This window comes from Tamandua tetradactyla, chromosome 26 (genome assembly GCF_023851605.1).
Source record: "Tamandua tetradactyla isolate mTamTet1 chromosome 26, mTamTet1.pri, whole genome shotgun sequence".
In the NCBI taxonomy this organism is placed as follows: domain Eukaryota; kingdom Metazoa; phylum Chordata; class Mammalia; order Pilosa; family Myrmecophagidae; genus Tamandua; species Tamandua tetradactyla.
Window position 1 is genome coordinate 42,906,421 of NC_135352.1, and position 22,080 is coordinate 42,928,500.

General features: G+C 45.8%; 1 protein-coding gene across 2 annotated transcripts in view; it reads left to right on the forward strand.

Moving 5' to 3' along the window:
* The first annotated feature begins 17,086 nt into the window (after nt 1-17,086).
* MFAP3L (microfibril associated protein 3 like) overlaps nt 17,087-22,080 on the forward strand; it is a 35,133-nt gene continuing 30,139 nt past the window's right edge. The window contains exon 1 of one of the 2 annotated variants that reach the window (XM_077144401.1): nt 17,087-17,160. The gene's annotated coding sequence lies outside the window, so the exon portion shown is untranslated. Of the gene's footprint in view, nt 17,161-21,507; nt 21,702-22,080 lie in introns of those variants that run through there. The other variant, XM_077144404.1, reaches the window with a different exon arrangement.

A 22,080-nucleotide genomic window follows, 5' to 3' on the forward strand; every position in this document is an offset into this window, starting at 1 on the left:
AGTGGATGAGAAATGTTCTGTTTTCTTTTCTAATTGGTCATATGTAATATGCAAGAAAGCTTTTGGTATCCATCTTATAGCTCAATCCTGTAATTACCTTTTCTTTTTCATTAATTTTCAATTAATTCATTTGGGCTTCAGGGTATATATAGTCTTTTTCTGAAAATGCTCATTTTTGTCCTTTATAATATATATTTTTTGTTTTGTGTCTTATTGCATTAGTTGTAACTTCTAGAACACTGTAAAAGAAACAAAAATTATGACGCTTTTACCTAAACTCAACGGACAGTTGTAGGTATTTTGCTATGTGGTTTGAGAAAAATGTCCCATATCATCTTCAGAAAATTTTAATTCCTAGTTTCTAAGGAATTATTCACAGAAATGTTTGTTGTATTATTGTTGGTTTTTTTAGGGGGGGTGATGCATGGTCGGGGAATCGATATGGTTGTTGTATTACTTGTTTCACAGAAACGATTGATGTTGTATTAAAGAGGTCATGGGTTTTTTTAATTTGGGTGTGGCTTGCATACCATAAAATTCAGCCTTTTGAGTGAGTTACATTGTTTTTGGCGTGTTCACAGGGTTGTGCAACCAACACCATGATCTAATTCCAGAATATTTGCATCACCCCAAAAGGAGACCCTGTATCCACGGGCAGTCACTCTCCAACCCCCACCCCAGCCCACCCCCAGCACCTGGCAACTGCACCTGAGTTGCCTTTCTGTCTCTGTTTGCCCATTTTGGACATTTCATGTAGACGGAGTTATACAATGTGTGATCTTTCGTGTTGTGGCCTCTTTTGTGCAGCCTACTGTTTCAGTGCTCACCCACGATGTGGCATGTATCGATACTTCATTCCTTTTTATGGGTGAACAGCTTCCTCGTGTATGGGTATGCCATGTTCTCCCTATTCCATTCACCACTGGGTGGACATGTAGGCTGTTTTCTCTTTGTGGCTACTGTGAATAATGATACTACAAATATCTGCCTACTACAAATTGCACATATGTTTTCAGTTCTCAGACTAGATATAGCAGGTCGCTATTCTATGTTGACTTACTGGGGGGCATCGAGCTGTTTTTCACAGCAGCTTCACCATTTTGCATCCCCACCTGCAATGTGTAAGAATTCCGGTTTCTCCACATCCTCACCAACACAGGTAATTGTCTGCCTTTTTTATTATAACCATCCTGCTGAGCGTGGGGTGGTATTTCATTGTGGTTTTAATTTGCATTTACTTGATGGCTGGTGATGGTGAGCAGCTCTTCATGTGCTTATTGACAATTTGCGTATATGCTTTGTAGAAATATTTATTCCAATCCTTTGCCCATTGTTGGAGTGGGTCGTTGGTCATTTTATCATTGAGTTGTGGGAGTCCTTTCTATTTCTGGATACTAGACCTTTTTCAGATATATGATTTGCAAATATTTTTTCTGTTCTGTGGTTTTCCACTTTCTGATAGTGACTTTCAAGACAGGAGAGTTTTCTTTTTATTTTAATGAGTTTCCTTTGTCTATATTCTTTGGTTGTTCTGGTTTTATTGTCATATCCAGAGGTCCATTACTTAATCCAAGGTCACAGAGATTTACACCCATGTTTCCTTTGAGGAGTTTTGTGGTTTTGGGTCTTTGCTGTGGGTCTGTGACTCATTTTCAGTTGATTTTTGCATATGGTTTGAAGTAGGGCTCCAATTTCACTCTTTTGCATGTGGATGTCCAGTAGTCCCAGTGCTATTTGTTGAGGAGATTACTCTTTCTCCCATTGAATTGTCTTAGCACCTAAAATCAACTGGTCAAAAATGTGTGGGTTTGTTTCTGAATATTACCTCTCTTTAATATCAACAGGGATAATCATGCTTTCGATATAAAGTATGGCTTGAATTCCTGATTTTGAACTTTCCTTACAGTCATAAGTTAAATCCAACTCAATTATGAGGAACTGTTATTTTGATATTCTGTTAAATTCCATTGTCTATTTTTGAAGTACCTGGTCAAAATGTGCATTATAAACAGGGTGATCTGGAAGGAGAAATTAAAAATTATATGGAGAAATATGCGAGAAACAAGGTAGTTATACATTCCATAAAGTCTGCTTTTATGGAATTGTAAGATCTGCTCAGATATCTGGTGGAAACGTATGCTTAGCCTATCCTATACTTTCAAAGGCTGACTGACATGAGTTTTGTCTGCCATGACATTATACCTCCACACAGACAGCAGATAACCAATGGTAAATTTATCAGTGTAAATAGCATGAAGAGAAAAAAAACACGAAGTTCTCACTTTCTATTATCTGCTTACTACATTTCACTATAGCAAGTTCAGAAACACAGTATATCCCCTTATATAGGAAAACTCACTTTGTGGAAAATATTTTCTTTTCTCCATTTCTAACTTGCTTTTTTGTTTGTTTGTTTGTTTGTTTTTTACATGGGCAGGCACCGGGAATCGAACCCCTGCATGACAGGCAAGCATTCTTGCCTGCTGAGCCACCATGGCCCACCCTAACTTGCTTTTTTTAAAAAATATTTTTACTGAGAAATCTTCACACATATACAGTCCATCCATGGTATTCAATCAGTGGCTCACAATGTCATCACATAGTTCTGTATTCGTCACCATGATCATTTTTTGAAAATTTGCATCACTCCACAGAAAGAAATAAAAAGAAAAGGCTCATATATCCCATACCCCTTACCCCTCCCTCTCATTGACCACTAGTATTTCAATTACCCATTTTGTACCCCTTATCCCCCCCCCATTATTTATTTCTTTTTTATCCATATTTTTTACTCATCTGTCCATACCCTGGATAAAAAGAGCACCAGACACAAGGTTTTCACAATCACGCAGTCACACTGTAAAAGCTATATTATTATACAATCATCTTCAAGAATCAAGGCTACTGGAATACAGTTCAACAGTTTTAGGTACTCCCCTCCAGTTACTCCACTACACCATAAATTGAAAAGGATATCTGTATAATGCACAGGAATAACCTCCAGGATAACTTCTTGACTCTGTTTGAAATCTGTCAGCCACTGAAACTTTATTTTGTCTCATTTCTCTCTTCCCCCTTTTGGTCACTAAGGCTTTCTCATGCCCATGATGCTGATCCTGGCTTACTCCAGGAGTTCTGTCCCATGTTGCTAGAGAGATTCATACCCCTGGGAGTCATGTCGCATGTAGCAGGGAGGGCAGTGAGCTCACCTGCTGAGGTGGCTTAGAGAAGGAGGCCACATCTGAGCAACAAAAGAGGTTCTCTGGGGGTTGACTTTTAGGTATAATTGTAAGTAGGCTTAACTTCACCTTTGCAGGAATACATTTTTTAGGGGCTGTTCCAGTTTGAAAATATTATGCACCCCAGAAAAGCCATGTTTTAATCCTGATTCAGTCTTGTGGAGGCAGCTATTTCTTTTAATCCTAATCCAGTGTTGCAAGGCAGAAACTTTTGATTAGATTATCTCTACAGCAATGGGACATGCCCAGTTGTGGGTGTGACCTTTTTTTTTTTTTATCATGAAGAATGACATAAATACAAAAAAAGCAAAAAATTTCAAAGCACACCACAACAATTAGTTATACAACAGATTTCAGAATTTTACATGGGTTACAGTTCTATAACTGTAGAACTTTTCCTTCTGGCTGCTCCAAGACACTAGAAACTAAAAGAAATATCAATATAATGATTCTCTTTTATAATGCCACATTCTCCTTTGACCTTTTTTAATTATTTATTTTTATTGATATGTATCATGTATTCACATACCATGTAATCATCCAAAATGTGCAATCAGTAGTTCATAATATCATCATATAGTTGTGCATTTATCATCACAATTGACTTTATTTCATTTTTTGTGAAAAATAACGTAAAAAACCAGTAAATTTCAAAGCACATTGCAACAATTAATTGTAGAACAGATTAGATGAAGATGTGACTCCACCCATTCCAGGTGGGTCTTGATTATTTTACTGGAGTCCTTTAAAAGAGGAAACATTTTGGAGAGAACAGAGCTGACAGTAACCTCAGAGCAGAGCTGACACAGATGTCAACACTTGGAAAGAGAGCCAAGGGGAACCAAGAGATGAAAACCAGCCCCAGAGAAACAAAATGAGGAACCCCACAGGAACAGAGGCTGAAAGCGATGGAGCCCAGGAGCAAGGGGCCAGCAGATGCCAGCCACGTGCCTTCCCAGCTGACCCATTAACCTTCCTTCAGTTAAGGTATCTTTCCCTGGATGCCTCAGTTTGGACATTTTTATAGGCTTAGAGCTGTAAACTTGCAACTTGATAAATCCTCTTTTTAAAAGCTGCTCCATTTCTGGTATATTGTATCTGACAGCTTACAGACTAACACAGGGCTGAACCCCAACGTCAAGGGCTCAGACTATTGATTTGGTTGTCCCCACTGCTTGCAAAAATATTAGAAATTCCCCAGATGTGGAAGTTAAATAAATGTTTCCTCCTTTCTCCCTAGTCCCCCAAGGGGACTTTGCAAAGACTTTTTTATTCTCTGCCCAAATTACACTGGGATATATGGAGGCATTACACTGACCTCGTTAGTGATCTCACACCCTAGTCAAGATTCCATGTAATTATGATTCTCAAGTAAACTAACCGTACAAGTTAAATTAGATAAATTTGCACCAAATAAACATCTCTCCCTTTGGTCTCACACAGAAGTTGAAGTTTTAAAATATGGACAATATCATCCTTTACCCTGTGTTCTGATTTACCTTAGTCCTATCTAGATCAGCTTCATTCATATCTCCAGACAAAGTGTGATCACTTTTTCAACGTTTTTACAGTCTGACTTGCTTTTGTATACTCTCTGAAGGTGATGAAACATAAAAAATAAAAGAGAAAGGAAAAAGCTGTCATCAGAGCTGAATATATAACAGGAAAAAAAAAGAAATCAAGGACTGCAAAAAAAACAGGTGAAATAAAAGTTAACTAAATGAATGTATAAATAATACTGTATTTTTTCTAGAGTAATAACCACTCCACCTCTACAACCCCTAACAAGTCTTTTACACAGAGAAACACAATTCCAGGAACCAGCATCAACCAGGGGTGAGGGTGGGAAATGAGTTACAAAACTTAAAAAAAGAAAAAGATCAGAGCCCAAGGATTTTAGGAAGAGCAAATGATTGTGCCTTTTCTGTAAGAGATCTGCTGAATTATCCTAAAGTCTCCCCCAAACAAACAAACAAAAGCCGGAATAACTATGTCTTCAGAAGACATAATACAGTATGGTTGTCTTAGAGCCACAATTCCATGTAGACCACGTACAAACTGCTCCGTGGCAACCCAGTGTGCTTGGAAAGCTTCCTGGAATTGCTTCCTTTCAAAAAGGAAAATTTCTCCACTTCTTCAGCCTAGCGTAGCATGCGCTAATGGGACACTCACGATAGCTCCTTCCTGCATTATTAACCAGTTGTCCTGTTGTAAGCTGATCCCTCTGTATCGGAAGGGTATATATATATGAGCCAGGGAGAGACTCAAGAGGGATAATACTATGTTCTCAATGGATGTTTTCTGGAAACACGCACGGGATACACCCCGTTTTGTGTCCTTTTTGAGGTCCTCTCTTATATAAAATACTCGCGCGAGCGGGGTGGCACCGAGCGCTGCAGCTCCGACCTCCGGGCTTTGTGTGTGCGCCTCAGGCTGCGGCGCGATTGGACGGGTCTCCGCAGAGCCCCGGCTGCACGTCCAGGCCCGGACACTCCGCAGTTCCCCACGAGTGATCGTGGGCATCACGGGGAAAGACCCTTATCCCCTTTTATACACAGAGTGACTCAGAGGGTGGGCGTGCGGCGGTGGGGGGAAGCAGCAGCCTTAGCCAGCTGCCCGAGGATGTCAGCAGGATAACGCAGGGTCTTGAACGCTTCCTCCTGAGCAGTTCAGCATCGGAGGGCCAGCGACTCTGCCACCATTCAAAGCCGGGCCTGTGCAAACTCTAGGCTTCCTATCACATTGTCTTCGATTTTGATCTGAGAGGAGGAACCAGCTGAGCAAGCGTCCACCAAATCGTCCTTTACTGGAGCACACCCTCTCTGTGCAAACTCCACCCTGGGATGACCGAAGAATGGAGATATAGCCACTCTAAGACTACGCGATTAAGTCGGAAAATTGCCGTGGACTTCCCACGCCCATTCATAGCACATAAAAGCGTACTTATAGGACAGAAGGCAGTGGAGTCCCTGACTTTAGCACCTGTCCCTTTCCTCTGTAAGATACAGAGCATGTGGCTCCTTATCATGCTTAATCCTTATAGTGATATGCATTAAAGTTATAAATACTTAATATTAAAACAGAGCGCAGCATACCCTGCAGGGCAGCAGGGCGCCCTTGCCCATCTCTCCCCTGGCTCCACTCACCTGAGCATTTCTTCAAGACACGTGGTCTGACTGCCCAGGCTGCTGCATGAGACTCCTCTCTCACCCCTTCCTTTTGAAACTTTGCATGCATAAGAATTACTACACAAACAACTATGCTCAATTTTATGGAAATTTCAAGGTAAGGAATTGTCAAGGTGATTTCTACTACACACTGAAATGGGGGCCGAACTGTACCTGGGAAGGCAGCTCCCCAAATACTAACTTGCTTTTAACCAAATAATCATTCTAATTTTTAGGTGAACAACTACTCTAAATGAAGTCATTGCATTCTCTTTCAAATGCGTCCTTTCCTAGTATAGACTGCATTAATTGAAAATCGTTTAAATGTGAACTACTAAGTTCGTATTTTCATCAGGAGACATTTAACAGGCCCCTACCGTGTGTCAGGGGATACCCTCAGATCAAAGACTGTAAAAAACATGTCCTGTGGTCTCTAGCCTCAAGGAGTTTTCACTCAAGTTTGGAAAGAGAGACACTATATATTAAATGTAGTTTCATAATTAAGCAATTTTACATGTTAACACCAGATAAAAATAAAATCACTTATTTTGCTCTTAAGTAAAATTCTTCAGACTAATTGAAATATAAAATTAATTTCATTTTTATTGCCAATGATATTTATTTTCGCTGTAATCCTGTCACTGAGAATTCATTCATCATGCTTAATGTTTTCATTAATCCTCTACCATAAATATATCAAAGGATGAGAGTCACTCTCCAATTTGTTTTATGGCTTAAAAAAAGACATCCTAGTTCTTTTGTAAACGAACTGTCACTATAAATTAGGCAATGTTCCTAAATTGTAAAACAAATTTGGCATATTTATTCTATAATAAATAAAATGTATGTGTTAGACTTGATTTTCCAACTTATTTGTAATATTAGTTTTACTGGTCCAAAATACTGCATCTAAACCCATTAATTAAATAGCTAATTTCTGATAAGGATATTCGGAGCGAATCGTACTATAACTCATACAACCATTGCCAAATATACCACTTCGTCGCGGATGTGGTGATAATCTACAGTCTTATCTTAATTTTGAGAATGATACAGTCTGACATTTAATGCAATGGATGAAAAATATTCTCATCCCCAAATTATCATTATGCATTTATTTATATTAAAGGTATTGATTCTATTGAAAAGTTGCACTCAGTTGACTAAAATAAAGATATACATATGCCCTTCTTAAACTCCCAACTCTTGCCACTCCGTGGTCCCACACCTAAACCTCTCTCAAGGAATGCATTGTCCTAATTGCACCTTCAGATGGAGTTGCCACTGAGAGAGCTACTGGACTGGGGTGGGGGGGAGCTCTGAGGAAGTTCCCAGGGGCCACCCGCAGGACCCCAGGTATCTTCCATCAGCTCCAGTCAGGTGCCTGGGATGACGGCGCCTCTGCATTTGACACTAGCGGTCATAAGCTTGTGCTTGATGGAAGAGAGAGAAGATGACAGTGAAAGGGTCATTTCAGCCTGATCACTCACTAGGCTTCCAATTTGAATGGCCCTGCAAGGGGGAGACCCTCATTTGGGGAGAGGTTGTGGGGAGCTAGGGAGGTTAAGCAAAGGAAGTCTTTAAAAAGGGGAAGGTATTTTATAGTACAGTGGCCACGTTAATGCTGGCAATACTGCTTTCTTACGGTGATTTCTTAAGAACTAGACGCATTTTATAAGTAGACCACAAATACAAAAGAGTAGGGTACATTCAATGTCGGTCAAAAAGCCATGACCTTTGAATTCTACAACTCCTGTGCTCTTGACTTGCCTATCAGATATTTTTAATGCTTTATATTGAGAACAAGGAAACCAATATCTACGCCAGTATTTTATAAAATACTTACATTTCTAAGAAATAAATCAGTTCAACCAGTTAAGCCTGTGGTTTTGAAAACATAGAAAAACCTGGGTGTTTGAGGGCTACGGCTCGGCTCACATCTGAGAAGTCTCTTGGATTTTTCCAGTAATGAATTCGGTTCCTCTTTCCCTCATTAGTCTTTGACTCATGACTGTTCCCCACACTTGGTGAGAGGAGAGTTTTATAACCCTCTCGGGAGAAATTAACAGCATGGGAGTAAATATGAGTGGAAACGAGAGAAACAGGAAACTGTTTCTTACGACCTTCAGAACCCCAAGGATGAAATACAGGAAAGAGCACACAGGTACTTCAAAAGCAAACATTTCCAAGCTGCAAAATGCTGTAAGGAAAAGGGAAGGAATGCGATTTTCCTATGGATGAGTATTCCGGTGCTCCTCGTAATATTGATCCCTTCAGAACTCGTTGGTTCTCACCAGCTTCTCTGGTGTCCTAAGCCATGGGGACACCCATGCTGGGTGCATGATGGTTGGTGTTTTAGTCTGCTAAGGCTGCCAGAGTGCAATATGCCTGAGATGGATTGGCTTTTATAAAGAACATTTACTTAGTTACAAATTTACTTATTTGGGAAGGCACCTGGCTTCTGGGCTCAAACGGCTTTCCATGGGATGTGTCCTTTCTGCATCTCCAAACGCCTGTGTCTGGGCCGGCTCTGAGCTCTGAGCTGTGTTGTGCTGAGCTCCTGAGAGCTGTGCTGAGCTGTTTCTCTTTCCTCTGGTCTCTCCTTTTTGTCCCCTCTTTGCAGAAGGCACTCCCCTTAGCTGACCACAGACATAATCAGCCATAGATGAAGTGGTGTGTTGATTTAAGTCCACAGCAACAGAACACCTGGGTACCATCACCTGGCCAAGCTGACACCTGGTAACTGCCACAGCTGGTGAATGGCTAAGAAACCACAGCCAGTTCTGCTTGGTCTGAACCCATTACTTAGCATATCTCTCATGGGCAATAAGCAATAGTGGGCTTTTACTGTAATTAAATGTAATATTCATGTAACAGTCAAAGATTTCTGAAGACCGGCTGCATTTTGCCCTTGCCAAGCTAGTCCATTTTCAGTAATTAGTACTACAGGCTGAAGCACACACATGGCATTACAAATCACAGAAATCAATAAATCTTTGAAATCAATCACGAGACAGATCTGCGGGTCCTTTCATACCCTGCCCTGTTTTCTCCCTAACATTCCTAGCCAAAGTCATTACGCTTAATAGGAATTTTTAGCTGGACTTGGAGTGACCTCACCAAACATTCCACACTTTGAGCAGCAAATTGTAATTTCTATTCAGTTTAAGGAAACTTCCCACCTTTAGTTCATAAATACAATCGCAACACTTTTCATGCTTTAGGGATATCTAATTTCGAGACCCTTTAAACTTTCCATTAAGGCAATAAAGAAGACTCGCTGACATTAATAACTGAAATGATTATCTATGACAAGAGGGAGCCCATGGACCACGGTGCTGAAAAAACAGCCACTTACTATTCCTAATAACTTCTTCAACGCGTTTCATGCATCTGCCCGCACATTCGCGAGGCTGTGTGGGCAGCTTTGGCTTTTTGCTGGCTGACCCAAGTCATGGGGAAACGTGTTGGTAGCCACCCAAAACTTCAACAGAAAGAAAAACAGAATCAGTATTATAGAGACCTGAGGCCAAAGTCAGAAGGCTATTTCAGACCACCAAAGGGACTGGCAATATCTGTATTTTAAAATGCTTGCCTCCAAGATTTTATAGTCCAGCAAATAATTCTCATGCCAATTTCCAGCAGGTAATTCAACAAACATTTATTGAAACCTATTCTGAGCCAGAAACGATACTAGATTCGATAGAAAACACCACCAGAGTGACGCTGAAGAGCTTATAGACGCCTGGAAAATCAGGGGCCAAATGAAGAGACGTGTTCCCCCAACAAGATAACTGCAATTATAGCATAACCATCGCATGGTCCACAAGTAAAGAAAAGTTATTCATAAGCCTACTTATCCATGATGGAATACAAACCAAACCAGTCATTCCGGTACCTATGTGTAGAAATTATGTTTATTGTTTGGGGGAGAAATGGAGAGACGATATCACGCTGAACGCTTTCAATTTGTCAGGAAATTTCATTCTCAGGACTGAACCAAGCCAAAATTAGACATCATCAAAAGTAAATTGTAGTGCCGTCGCTTCAGCCCGGTCCCAAACCTCTTTCTCCAGGGGGCAGCCTCCTCGCAGTTGCCCGAGGCCTTTGCGTTTGTTTGCCACTGTGGACCCCTGGGGTGGGGGTGGGGGCAGAGGGCTGGGCTTTTCTATGAAAACCTCACCCAGCAGAGGCAAGGCCCTCCGCAAACAACTGGACACGCCTCTAAAGCAGGGCTTCTAAATCCTCCAGTGTCCTTCAAATCCTACCAAATGGAAGCTGGTCCTCTCCAACTCCTGCCAGGCCAGCAGGCTCTCTGCCACCCCAGCGGGCTCTGTGCCACCCCAGCGGGCCCTGTGCTAACCCGCCATCCGCACTGGTCTCTCCCCTCCCCCTCAGCCACAGCTCAGCGCTTCCCAGTCTTTGCTTCCACCTGAACCCAGTGTCCACATCAAGACTTTTGGGATCATATTTATCCAAAAGATAAAATATACCATTTCCTTTCCTTCTCTCTTCGGTAAACATCTACTCAAAATAGAGGCATGGAAATCACCAGCAGAGGAAATTACAATCCAACTCTCCAAGTTGACTCTGGACCTGTCCTCATACAGCCTGCGGTTGCAGGGAAGCTGCCAGGGTCCCACCTGGCTGGAGAGACCCTCTGTTCTAAGCATCTTTCAGCGTGGGTGGTCTGGCCTCCCTGCCCGTCTGCAGATAAAGGATTCTGTGCGTGGACCTCAATCTTGGAAGACACGCTGGCTTCTCCAGCTGCTAGTGTTCCCACTTGCTGACCAGTGATTTGTTTTTGATTTCTTGAGGGTCACCTAACTTTGACCTCCTCAATCCTAGGGTGGGAAAGTGAATATTTGGCCTTCCCTCCTTCCTGAGGAAATTATAATTTAGAAGAACAGAACTCCAATATATGTACAAAATATGGCTCTTCTAGAACCCAAGGGAAAAACATTCATGCGGTCAGTTCTCTACCGTGGGGTCCTGTCTGGGTGTCGCCTCACCCTCCCAGGCAGGTCCCCAGGTCTCTGTCTACACCTCCCTCACCCAGAGGCTGCTGCTTCTCACCTCCCCAGACAAACATCCACCCAGCACACCTCCCCCACACACACAGGAGGTGACATCCGGAAATCACCCCTCCCCCCCACCCCCATAAATCCACATCCCCAATCTGAGCCATTGTCTGGAATGAAGCTCTGGGGTCTGGGATTTGGCTGTGATGAGAATTAGTTTCCCATCCAACAGTTTCAAGCTGCCTCCTGGCAAACCATTCAGGGGGGTGGGTCCCGGGAGGGTGTGCCCTTCTCCTCCATCTGGGTTGCAGGCTGGCCATTCGCCTTCGGATTTTTCCAGCTGCGAGACCGTTTAGACCACACACGCCTCCAAAGAATGGACATCATTGCTCAGTCTAAACCTATAATGAGCAACAACATATTTTCTTAATCCTGACTCATTTCTTCACGAGCCCGCACTCACTGTCTCCAGCCAGCAGGTCAAAAGGCAGTTCAGAGAAGTATTTGCTTCCTTCCATTTCGCCCCATCCCCCTCCAAATTGTGTCACTTCAGACTCCCACGAATAAGGAAAAGGCCAAATGTAGCATCATATACCTCTTATTGTCCTTCTCCAGAAAGGACGTAAAGTAAGAATTTTCACTGTTCCATTCACTCTCTGCTGAAAGAGGCAGAATTTAGAAAAGGAGAATGTTGCCTGGCTTACATCGGTAATCAAGCAAAATCCTGGGTGAGTCAACAAATGGAAACATAAGCAGTTATTTTACTACAAGAATCTCCAGGGTTTCCAAAATAAGTAAATGTCATTGTGCCAGTTTGAAGCTATTATGTATTTCAGAAAAGCCAGGTTTAATCCTGATCCAATCTTGTGGGGGCAGCCATTTCTTTCAATCCTGATTCAGTATTGTGGTTTGGACACCTGTGATTAGATTGTCTTCACCGCAATGTGACATGCTCGATTATAGGTGTGGCCTCATGCTTAGATGGAGATGTGACTCTACCCATTTCTGGTGGGTCTTGATTAGTTAACTGGGATCCTTTAAAAGAGGAAACATTTTGGAGCCAAAGCAGAGCTGACAGGCAAAGAACAGAGCCCCAGATGTCTGGAGATGCTTGGAGCCTGGCAGACGTTGCCATGAGGTGTGAAGCAAGCCAGAACCTGGAGAGAGCCAAGGGAAGCCAAGAGATGAAAACCAGCCCTGGAGAAGCAAAGTGAGGAATCCCCACAGGAACAGAGGGTGAAAGTCACAGAGCCCAGGAGCAAGGGACCAGCAGATGCCAGCCACAGGACTACCCAGCTGACAGAGGGGTTCTTGACCCATCGGCCTCCCTTGAGTTAAGGTATCCTTCCCTGCATGCCTTAACTGGACATTTTTATAGGCTTAGAACTGTAAATTTGTAGCTTATTAAAGTCCCCTTTTCAAAGGCTGTTCCATTTCTGGTATATCGCCTTCTGGCAGCTTACAAACTAAAACAGTTACTTAATAAGCGCAAGCATAGAGAACTGTATCACATATAAAGGAAAACAATTTAGGGGCTACTTGAAGTTCTCAATCGAAGTCGCTATTTTTCCTTTTCTCCATGTGACCTAGAACAGCACTTCTTAAATACAGTGTGCAGGGCCCCCTGGAGGCTGTGTGGACATCTGTGCCTTCTAGAACCCCCTGTTCAGGAGGCCTACAATAGATTCGTCACCCCCAGGGAACCTGGAGCAGGTGCTTGGTCCCCACCCTCTCACCCAACCCCACCCCCCACCCGACTTACTGCTACGTGGGCTCTGCAAACAATACGAGCTGGGAGAACTGTAAAAAGTATGTTAATTCCTTAACGGCTAATCTGCCCTCGCAGGGTGCCATGCTATTAACAGAAAAATACAATCTATTCTAAGGAGTACACATATAATTAGGAGGTTATAACTAAGAAGGAAACACAAGTGAGAGAGAGCATTGGACTTTGTGCATTAATTAGTAATACAATGCTGAGCTTTGTGCGATGACAGACAAAGTAAGAACAGCAAACTGGCTCACAAAATACTCCCGAACTTCTGAAGCTGGAAATTCATTTGCTTTAAGGAGGTCATATCTGAGATCTCCCCTAGATTGCACAAAGGAGCATAAGCATTCTGTGCTTCTTATATATGACTTTGTTCTGATACTTTTTCCTTTGCAATCTGTTTATGATTCACATGAGGAATTTTAAAAATTAATAAACTTTATATGTTATAGGGATGCACCTATCCTATCATTTGTTTATTCGTTCGGTAAACTTTCTCTGAAGGAACCAAAGAGACAGAGATGGATGGGCTATATTCCCTGCTGTCACGCTGCCTAATGTGCATGGACAAGACAATGGTCAGTAAATCATGGTCAGGCATCAAAGTGGACACAAAGGGCCTGTACAGGTGCAGTATTCAGAAAGAAGTAACGTTGGGGAGATCAGAGATTTCACAAGGAAAGTGACCTGAGCTGGGTCTTGAAGGGTTAGGGGTTTGCCAGGTAAACGACGGGAAAGGAGCAGCAGGAACTAATCCATCCGAGGGCATGGAGGCGTGAGATTGCCGGCAAGTAATGTGGATTGATGGCGGGAGGACTCGAGGAGAACACCAACCAGGGAGTAAATTGACAGGGAGGAAGGGGCCAGTTCGTGCTTAAAACTGGACTTTATTCTAAAGGCACTACAAATCCATTTGAGGACTTTAAGATGTATTGTGATGTAATTTTCTTAAAAAGAAGAGTCTGAGGAGGCATAGAGGATGGATTGGAGGGAGTCCAGAGAGGGTCCCACATGCTGCTCTAAGGTCCGCCGGGCAGACGATGAGTCCCCGAGAGGGGCGTGCAGGTGGCAACGCAGGAGAGGATCCATATTCAGAGGTTCCCAAGGGCAAAACAGAGAGAGCCAGGTGACTGGCTGGATGACAGGGGAAAAGCAGACCCGTGAACTGCGGGAATGCCCATATACGTGGAGCAGGTGGCTGAGAGGATGGCGACACCAGCAGCCAAGCTCGGAAATGCAGGTGGAGCAGCCACTGCAGCTCACCAGCTCTGTCTGGAACATGCTGGCTTCAAGTTTCCTGAGGGTCATCATAGTTTAGGTACCTGGTCTATTACATATGAGCGTGGGAACTCAAGGTGACGTGGAGAGGAAGATATGGTTTGAGGCAAAGATGACATTCAAGATATTTGGCAACTAGCATGGACAAGCGGTAGACATTGCGAGAGGTATCTGTAAGATAAACAACTACGTCTGCCAGATGGTGTGCTCCGGCTGAGCCCACCCTCGGCACTGACAATCACCAGCGTGGATGAGAGTCCCGGGGAAGAGCAGAGGGGAAGAGGCCAACAATGGAGTGCTGGGAAAGAGAACCTGGAAAAGGAGGATGAGAAGAAGAGTCAGAGAGCTGAGAGAGCCAAGGATGCTTGGTGTGGTGGGAGACTGGGGAGCAGAAGACTTCAGACAGGCAGGAGTGACAGCATGGACTGTTGAAGAGTCCATTCTCGCCCAGGCTGGACCAACTCGTGGGTGTGGCTGTCTGGGCAAGTTCAAGAACAGTGCTTAACAGGTACCAGCCATAGCGGAGTCTCAAAGCATGGGAGAGGCATAAGGGTGACCGCAACACAGGTTTAGATTCTAGGGAAGCACCTAAGTAAACTCACTCTCCCTACAAATGACCTTCCACTAAAGATGTTATCTCGCCCATGCTGAAGCTGAACCGGAGCTGGGGAAGAGGTTGAATTAAAGGACAAGTTTCACTGCAGATATCTCTCTCTCTCTCTCTCTCTCTCTCTCTCTCTCTCTCACACACACACACACACACACACACACACACACACACACACGCCAAGCCTCACATGGGCAATTGATCTGTCTGTCCATCTTCCTTCTGTCCATCCCATTCACCTGCCTCTAGCTGTGTTCCTCAGTTTATTAATTACAAGTCTGTAATATCTTTCCACCTGTCTTCTGTAAAATAGGATTAGAGGCAAGTTCCTCACATCCATTTCAAGTGTTTCTAGGATTTCATGAGGGCATTTTGCCAGTTCTCCAGGATCTGAAAGGAAGGGGGACAGAAAGGAAGGTCTGAGAGTGATGCACAATCACCTGAGAAAAAAAGGGAACATAATACTGTATAACTACTTGAGAGCGAGAACATATAATCTTCAATGAGACAGGTGAAAATTTTGTTCGTATGCAAATATAAAGAATGCTTATTGCCTACTTGAAAGAACTTTAGGTTTCTTTAAAGAAAGACTGAAAAGTTCCTAGAACTAAGATGTGTTCTTATTCTAGACGCCATAAAACGAATTTTAAATTATGATTTCCCATTTCAATCACGTGAGGAATATTCCGGCTTTGATTCATTTGCACTCGGCCCCTCCCCTGCAACCCCCCAACGGGGCCCTATGCAAGGGTCACCTGTCCCCCTGTGGGTGCTACCAGCGCCACCCCAAGCCCTGCACGCAGTCCTCTGATGACCCTCGATGTCGTGGTGAGTGAGCAGCTAATCAACCTGAGGCAACCTTGGGCGGTCCCGTGCAGCCGTGTGCAGCCGTATGCAGCCGTACGCAGCCTCTTGCACCCTCCTGCGCCGCATGCAGCCATGTGCAGCCTCATGCAGCAGTCTGGCGCTTCCCGGAGCTGCTCAGTCGAGTCTCGACCCACCTCTGCGGGTCCGAGCTCGCGGCGTAGGGTCTCGGGCGAGGACCAGGAGGAGGAGACGGGAACCTGGGAGCCGCCTGCAGCCTCCGTTCTCCGTGACAGCAGCCCCTGACCCGGTGGCGGAACATGCCCAGTCTGGCCGCAGGAGCCATCCAGAGAGTCAGTGTGTGAAATTCAGTTTTCCGGGGTTTTGCTTCGACCGGAGAAGGGGGGAGGGGCCCCGGGGGCCGGGGATGGCGTGGGCGTGGTGAGGGGGGGTCCCGGAGGAGCGCGACCCGCCGCGAAAAGTGAGCTTCGCCCCAGCGTGGGGAGGGAGGCCGCCGTGCTGCAGGTCCGCGCCGCCCCACTTCCGCAGGTGCATTTATAATGGGACAAAAGTCGGTTTCATTCTCAGCTAAAAAGCACAAGCAGCATGCTCGCGGCAGAAGATTCAGAAAGTATAAATCATCAAAAAGAAGAAAATAAGGACGCCGTGCGCGCCCGCCCCGCTTCACGCAGCCCCCACGCAGCATGCTCGCGGCCCGGGTCCCCCGGCACTGACGGCGCCGCCCGCGGAGACCCCAGCAGCCCTCCCGGGGACCGGGCCTGGGCGCCGCCCGGGTGGTCTCCCCGCGCCCCGGGGCGCCGGCTCTTCCCGCCCCGCCCGCCACGCGCGCTGCGGCGTCTGACCCCGGCGTCCCGCCCCGCACCCGGTCATCAGCGGCGGCCAGTGCTCCGGGCTGCGCGTCCCGAAGGGGAGCCTCGCGGCCCCGCCGCCGCCGCCGCCCCGCGCCCCTGCGGCGCTCCCGAGGCGCCCACTGGCTGGTCGGCGCCGCGCGCCCCGCCCCTCGGCGGCCGCCGCGAACACCCGGCGCGCGTTCCGGGCGGGGATCTGCGCCGCGCGCCGCACTGGGCATGCTCGGCCCGGCCGGCTCGGGAGGCGGAGGCGGAGGCGCGGCGCGGGGCGGGCGGCGGCGCGGCCAGGTGCGGGCGGGGGCGGCTCCCGCGGCGGGCGCTGCGGGCTGTCCGGCGCCCAGACCGCTCCCGGCTGGCCATGGCGAGGCTGCGCGGCGGCCACCCGCGAGGCGCGGCGGCGGCAGGTCAGCGGGGACGCCCGGCGAGGCGGGGGCTGGCCGGAGCCCCGCGTGCGGTGGGCGGCCGGGTCGGCGCGGCCGCGGGAGGGAACTTCGGGAGCGCCCGGCGGGCGGCGGCGGCGGTGGTGGAGGAGACTGCGCGTGGGGGCGCCGCGGGTCCCGGCTGCGGGCTGCTGGCGTTCGCAGGGTGCTGCGATTCGGCGCAGAGCGGCCCCGCGTGCGTGCTGTCCCCTTCCCAGGGCCAGGAGCGCCGCGTCCACCGCGCGCAGCCGGGACACGCTCCGGGTCTCCGGCGGGAATGGGGTTGCGGAGCGGCGGGGGTGGGGGTCTTCGCCAGGCCCCGGATGGCTCCGGTCCCCTTGCCTCAGTTTCCCCCGGCTGGGGGAGGGTGTGCATTTTCGGGCCCTGAAGGCCGGGGGGGGGGGGGGGGGCGGCAGGGTCCGCGTCCGGAGCTGGAGGGCGCCGCGTCCTGATGCCGCAGGACTGCAGGGACCTGTGGGTGCCACGCGCCGAGCGGGACTCGAGCTCCCGGGGTTCGCTGATGTGACCCTGTAGCGCGTTGACAGCGAATCGCTTCGTGGCGTGGCATGCGGTTTCGAAAGGTGCTTCAGCGGCCTCAAAAACAAAGTGATTGCAGAGGCGATTTATTTTAAGCCGGACCATGTACCAGCTCCTCCTCCAAAAAACTTGAGCTTGCAAGTTGCAAGATTTGCAAAGCAAGCTGCTGCTGACGGTGATTCAGGGTCATTATCTGCTCAAACGGTAGAAAATAATCTATTGAGGTTGAATTGTCATTGTATTTAAGGACACTTTTAAAAGTTTGGGTACTGTACCGACCTTTATTTGCGTTATCCTAGCTTTATATTAAAGCTTGGAAACCCAGCATTGCAGATGTGTAATGTTTTTTGTAGTTTTCTCACTTTTGTTTCTAGATGAAACACATTTTTCAGTTGCTACTATGCTGAACATAGTAAAATCGTTCAGGATGAAATGCAAGATGGAAGATTTCAGAAGAGAGTGAAGTTAGAAAGTAGTTCTACTGGCAGTTTACTTGTACAGAAAAATAAGATTTGTAGGTCCCACTGTGGTTTCTTACTGTTTTTTTCTAAAACGCTTAGCACCTTTACACCGTTAAGATTATTGGACCCGATAGAACTAGTGGGAACTACCTCTCACTAAACCTTAAATTCTCAAGCCTTTTCCCATAAGTACCACTTAGTGGGCTCGGTTGTTTTATTTATTAAGCTTATTACAAAACTTCTTGTTAGCATTCTTAATAGACCTTAATAGGCATTAGAAGCGTGTTGGCTTTTCATTGGCTTGTGAATAGCTTCTAATGTGTCTTGCTGGCAGACCTGATGGGATTTACCCAAGTGGAGTTGATGCTGAGCTCCGGTACAGCCGGGATTTGCTATCAGGGGTCACTTGCAGTATCCACAGGAGGACAACAGTCAAGAAATGGTTACTATTTGGACAAATTAGAACTGCAGACCATTTTAGCCAGATAGTTTGGTTGTTGGTGTATTTCTAAGTATGTTTATAGTTTGAAAACCCCCATGCAAATATTGAGAAATTGGTCTCCCCTTTTTCTGTAAAAACTCATCAAGTTTAAAATCTCCCGTGAAGTACTGCATATGTGACTGTATCCTGTCCAGCAGGTCTCCTGAGAAGGCTGCATTCCCAGATGGAAGTCTGTAAGTCTCCCCTCCGCCTTGAGTTCTTCCTAATCTAGAGGAAGCAGCTATTAAGTTGCTTCAGTTTCTCCTCTGTGAAATGTGAGGTTTAACAGATCAATAGGCATCTTTCTAGATCTAAAGTTCCTAATTATTTTCTGAGTGTTAGGGAACTGTGGAATTTAACAAAGGCATGCTTAAGTCCACAGTCTCCTAACCTCAAATTTAGAAACAAAACCAACTGGAGTTAAGTTGAAGAGCAGCTTTTTTTTTTTTTTTAATTGCTAATGAGGGGAAAAACCCCAGCCAACTAGAGTTTGTATTTGAATTACCATACAGGCAGTTATTTCTTCTCTTTTGTAGTTACTGTTGGGTTCTTGTAGCTCAGCTACCAGGTACACAATTTTTAGTTTTATTTACGTGACTTTAGATTTTGCTATAGTGCTCAGAGTTAAGTACCATTAGATAGTCACAGCAAACTGTAGCCTGGAAAAATAGATCTTCCCCCATTCGTGTGTCCTTAATTTATTCAACTCCTTACTTAGGTTACAATTTAAACATTTAAGACTGCTTAAACTTTATTTAATTGGGACTTTGGTATTTATTTAATGCAAGGGCTTTCAGATACTGAAATACAAAATAAGTGTTTGGCAGAGTTGCTTTTACCCTTCAAAACAGCCCAATCATATTTGTTCGATGCATGTCATTTTGGGGGGAATTCAGAAATAATGCAGACAATATCATTCCCGAACTTGGCACCTAATCAAGTGCTTGAGGTATAGCAGGGCCCTTTCCCAGCCAAGCTCAGACGGATACTGAAAATGTTGACAACATTTTGTAATCCATGATCCATCACATTAAGATTAGAAATATAGTTAGATGCAAATACCTCCTTGAACAGTTAAAGGATTTTGTCTATTATGAGATAATAACCGGTTAAGAGCTGTCAGAAGTAGATTGTAAGTTATGCTTAAAGCAGAAGTCCTGTGAATTTACTGGTCTTGCCTCTGCCTCCACCAGAGGCGTTCATTTGGTTTTTCTTCCACATTTTTTTATGGTTAAGCCCCTGGGGCTGCAACAATGAATAAAACGTAGTGACTCACCATTGAGTCACAGGGGCTTGAGAACAAATAAATTACAGTGAGAAATAAGCTCTGCAGGAGAGGTGTGCACTTGGGGCTGTTGAGACAGGAAGGCGTTTCCTCCGGCTACAGCAGGAGACGGCATTCCCCGGGGACAAGTGGCCACCGCCCCCCCCAACCAGCAGAAGGAACATCATCATTATAGTAGGAACAATAATGCCTCCCAACCCCGAAGACGTCCACTTCCCAATCCCTGGAGTTTGTGACTATGTTACTTTATGTGGCAGGAGGACCTTTGCAGACGTAATTAAATGAAGGGCCTTGAGCTGGGGAGACTGGCCGGGCTCACCTGGGTGGGGTAACCTCCATGTCCTTACACGTGACGGGGAGGCAGAAGTGTGCTTCCCCGTCACACATGTAAGGGCAACCCCTCCAGCCATTGTGGGCTTCGAAGACGGAGGAAACCAGGAGTGGAGCGGGGTGGGCAGGCTGTGTCCGCTGGGCGAGGCGAGGAGGTGGACTCTCCCCTAGAGCCTCTGGGAGGGCACAGCTCTGCCAGCGCCCGCCAAGGCCCGTGCTGGCCTTCTAACCTACAGGACTGACCGTCAGATGATGCATCTGGGTCGTTGTTAGCCACTGAATTTATGGTTGTTACAGCAGCCAGGAAAGCTAATGTAAACAGTGATGCAAAGGGAAAAAATGGGTGTGGATAGGGTAGACACATTTCTGTGTCTCTGGAAAGCCTAAAGTGAAGAAATCTGCTGTAATGTAAAAGAGTGGCTTTCTGTTGAAATTGAACAATATGTAATAAAAAATTAGTAAGATAAAACGAAACTTTTTGGACAGCCTGTTAAAAGACGCCCTGTGCTAGCAAAAGCTGATACTGCAAACAACAGTAAGACTTGAGATTTATCTTAAAATTAGGCAAAACTGTATTTTATATCCGTATTATATAGTTTCCCTTTGCACAACTTTATAAGACTTTTACCCAAGCTTCTTTATATAATGGTGCAATAATAATTTTTTTCCACTATAACACTCACTGTAATGCCCTCTTTCTTGAATCTTTCTACCTTGGTCTCTGGAATACTAGTTCTTTAGTTCTCCTCTTGCTTTTTTGACTGCTCTGTCCTCTCCTTTCCCTGGGTTCTGTTCTTGGTCTTCTTTTTTGTGGCCCATTGTGCTCTCTTCTGATCTTGTGGCCCGTTGTGTCTCCTTGGGTGACCTTTTCCCCATTGCTGCCTACTCATGACCCATCATCCCCCCTGTGTCTCCAAGTCTGTATCTTCTGCCAGCCTCTTTCATATCCAGTAGCCACTCATTAGTTCATCCATTTGAGAAATATTGACAACCTGAGAGCCTGTAATCGAATGGAGGGAGAAAAGGAGTGTCTGGGGAGTGCCCAATGGCTTCTCAGAGAAGACAACTCTTGAGTTGAGGCTTGAGTTAAGTAGGGGCTTTTGCAGACGTAGGTGAAAGCGGCATCGTGGCCTTACGGTGTGGAGCTAAAGCAGTGGAGGAGTGGTTGCATGATATACATGGGGTGGGGAAAGGAACTCCAAAGAAAGCTTAAAGAGGGGGTGGGAGTCAGAGCAAAGAAGAATTGTGTATATCTTTCCAAGAAGTTTAGTTGCATAGTGCTGACAAAAGGAGGACATGGAGTAATGTTTAAAATCAGATTGTTGAGAGTCAGCTGGCTGTAGCAGCAGCCTGGACTGTAGATTGGAAGCACGCAAGACGGGAAGTAGGTCAGCGAGCAGGACTGGCTATCAGAGTGGTGCAGCTAGAGACGGTGAGTTTTGTGTAAACTACGATGTGGTGCGGGGATATTTAGGCACAAGAATCACTAGAACCCAACAATTGATTAGTTCGGGCAGGGAACACAAGGGACTCCCATATAATCGGGTTATCTGTGTCAGTTTCAGCCGAAATGTGGAAGACGTGCCATTTTAAGGGATTTCAGGTTTAGAGCACCCCTCAGGGGCTCTCCTACAAAGGGCAAGTGTTTGCAAAACTAATTTCAACCAGCGTGTACGTGCTCACCTGTGTCTGTGGGTCGTTTAACTCAGGGGAGGCATGATCAAGCCCAGGCACAGAACCGGCTGGGAAGGAAGAAGTCAAAAGGGCACAGACCTTCTAGGTAAGAGAGGCAGAGAAGATGAAAGGGATTC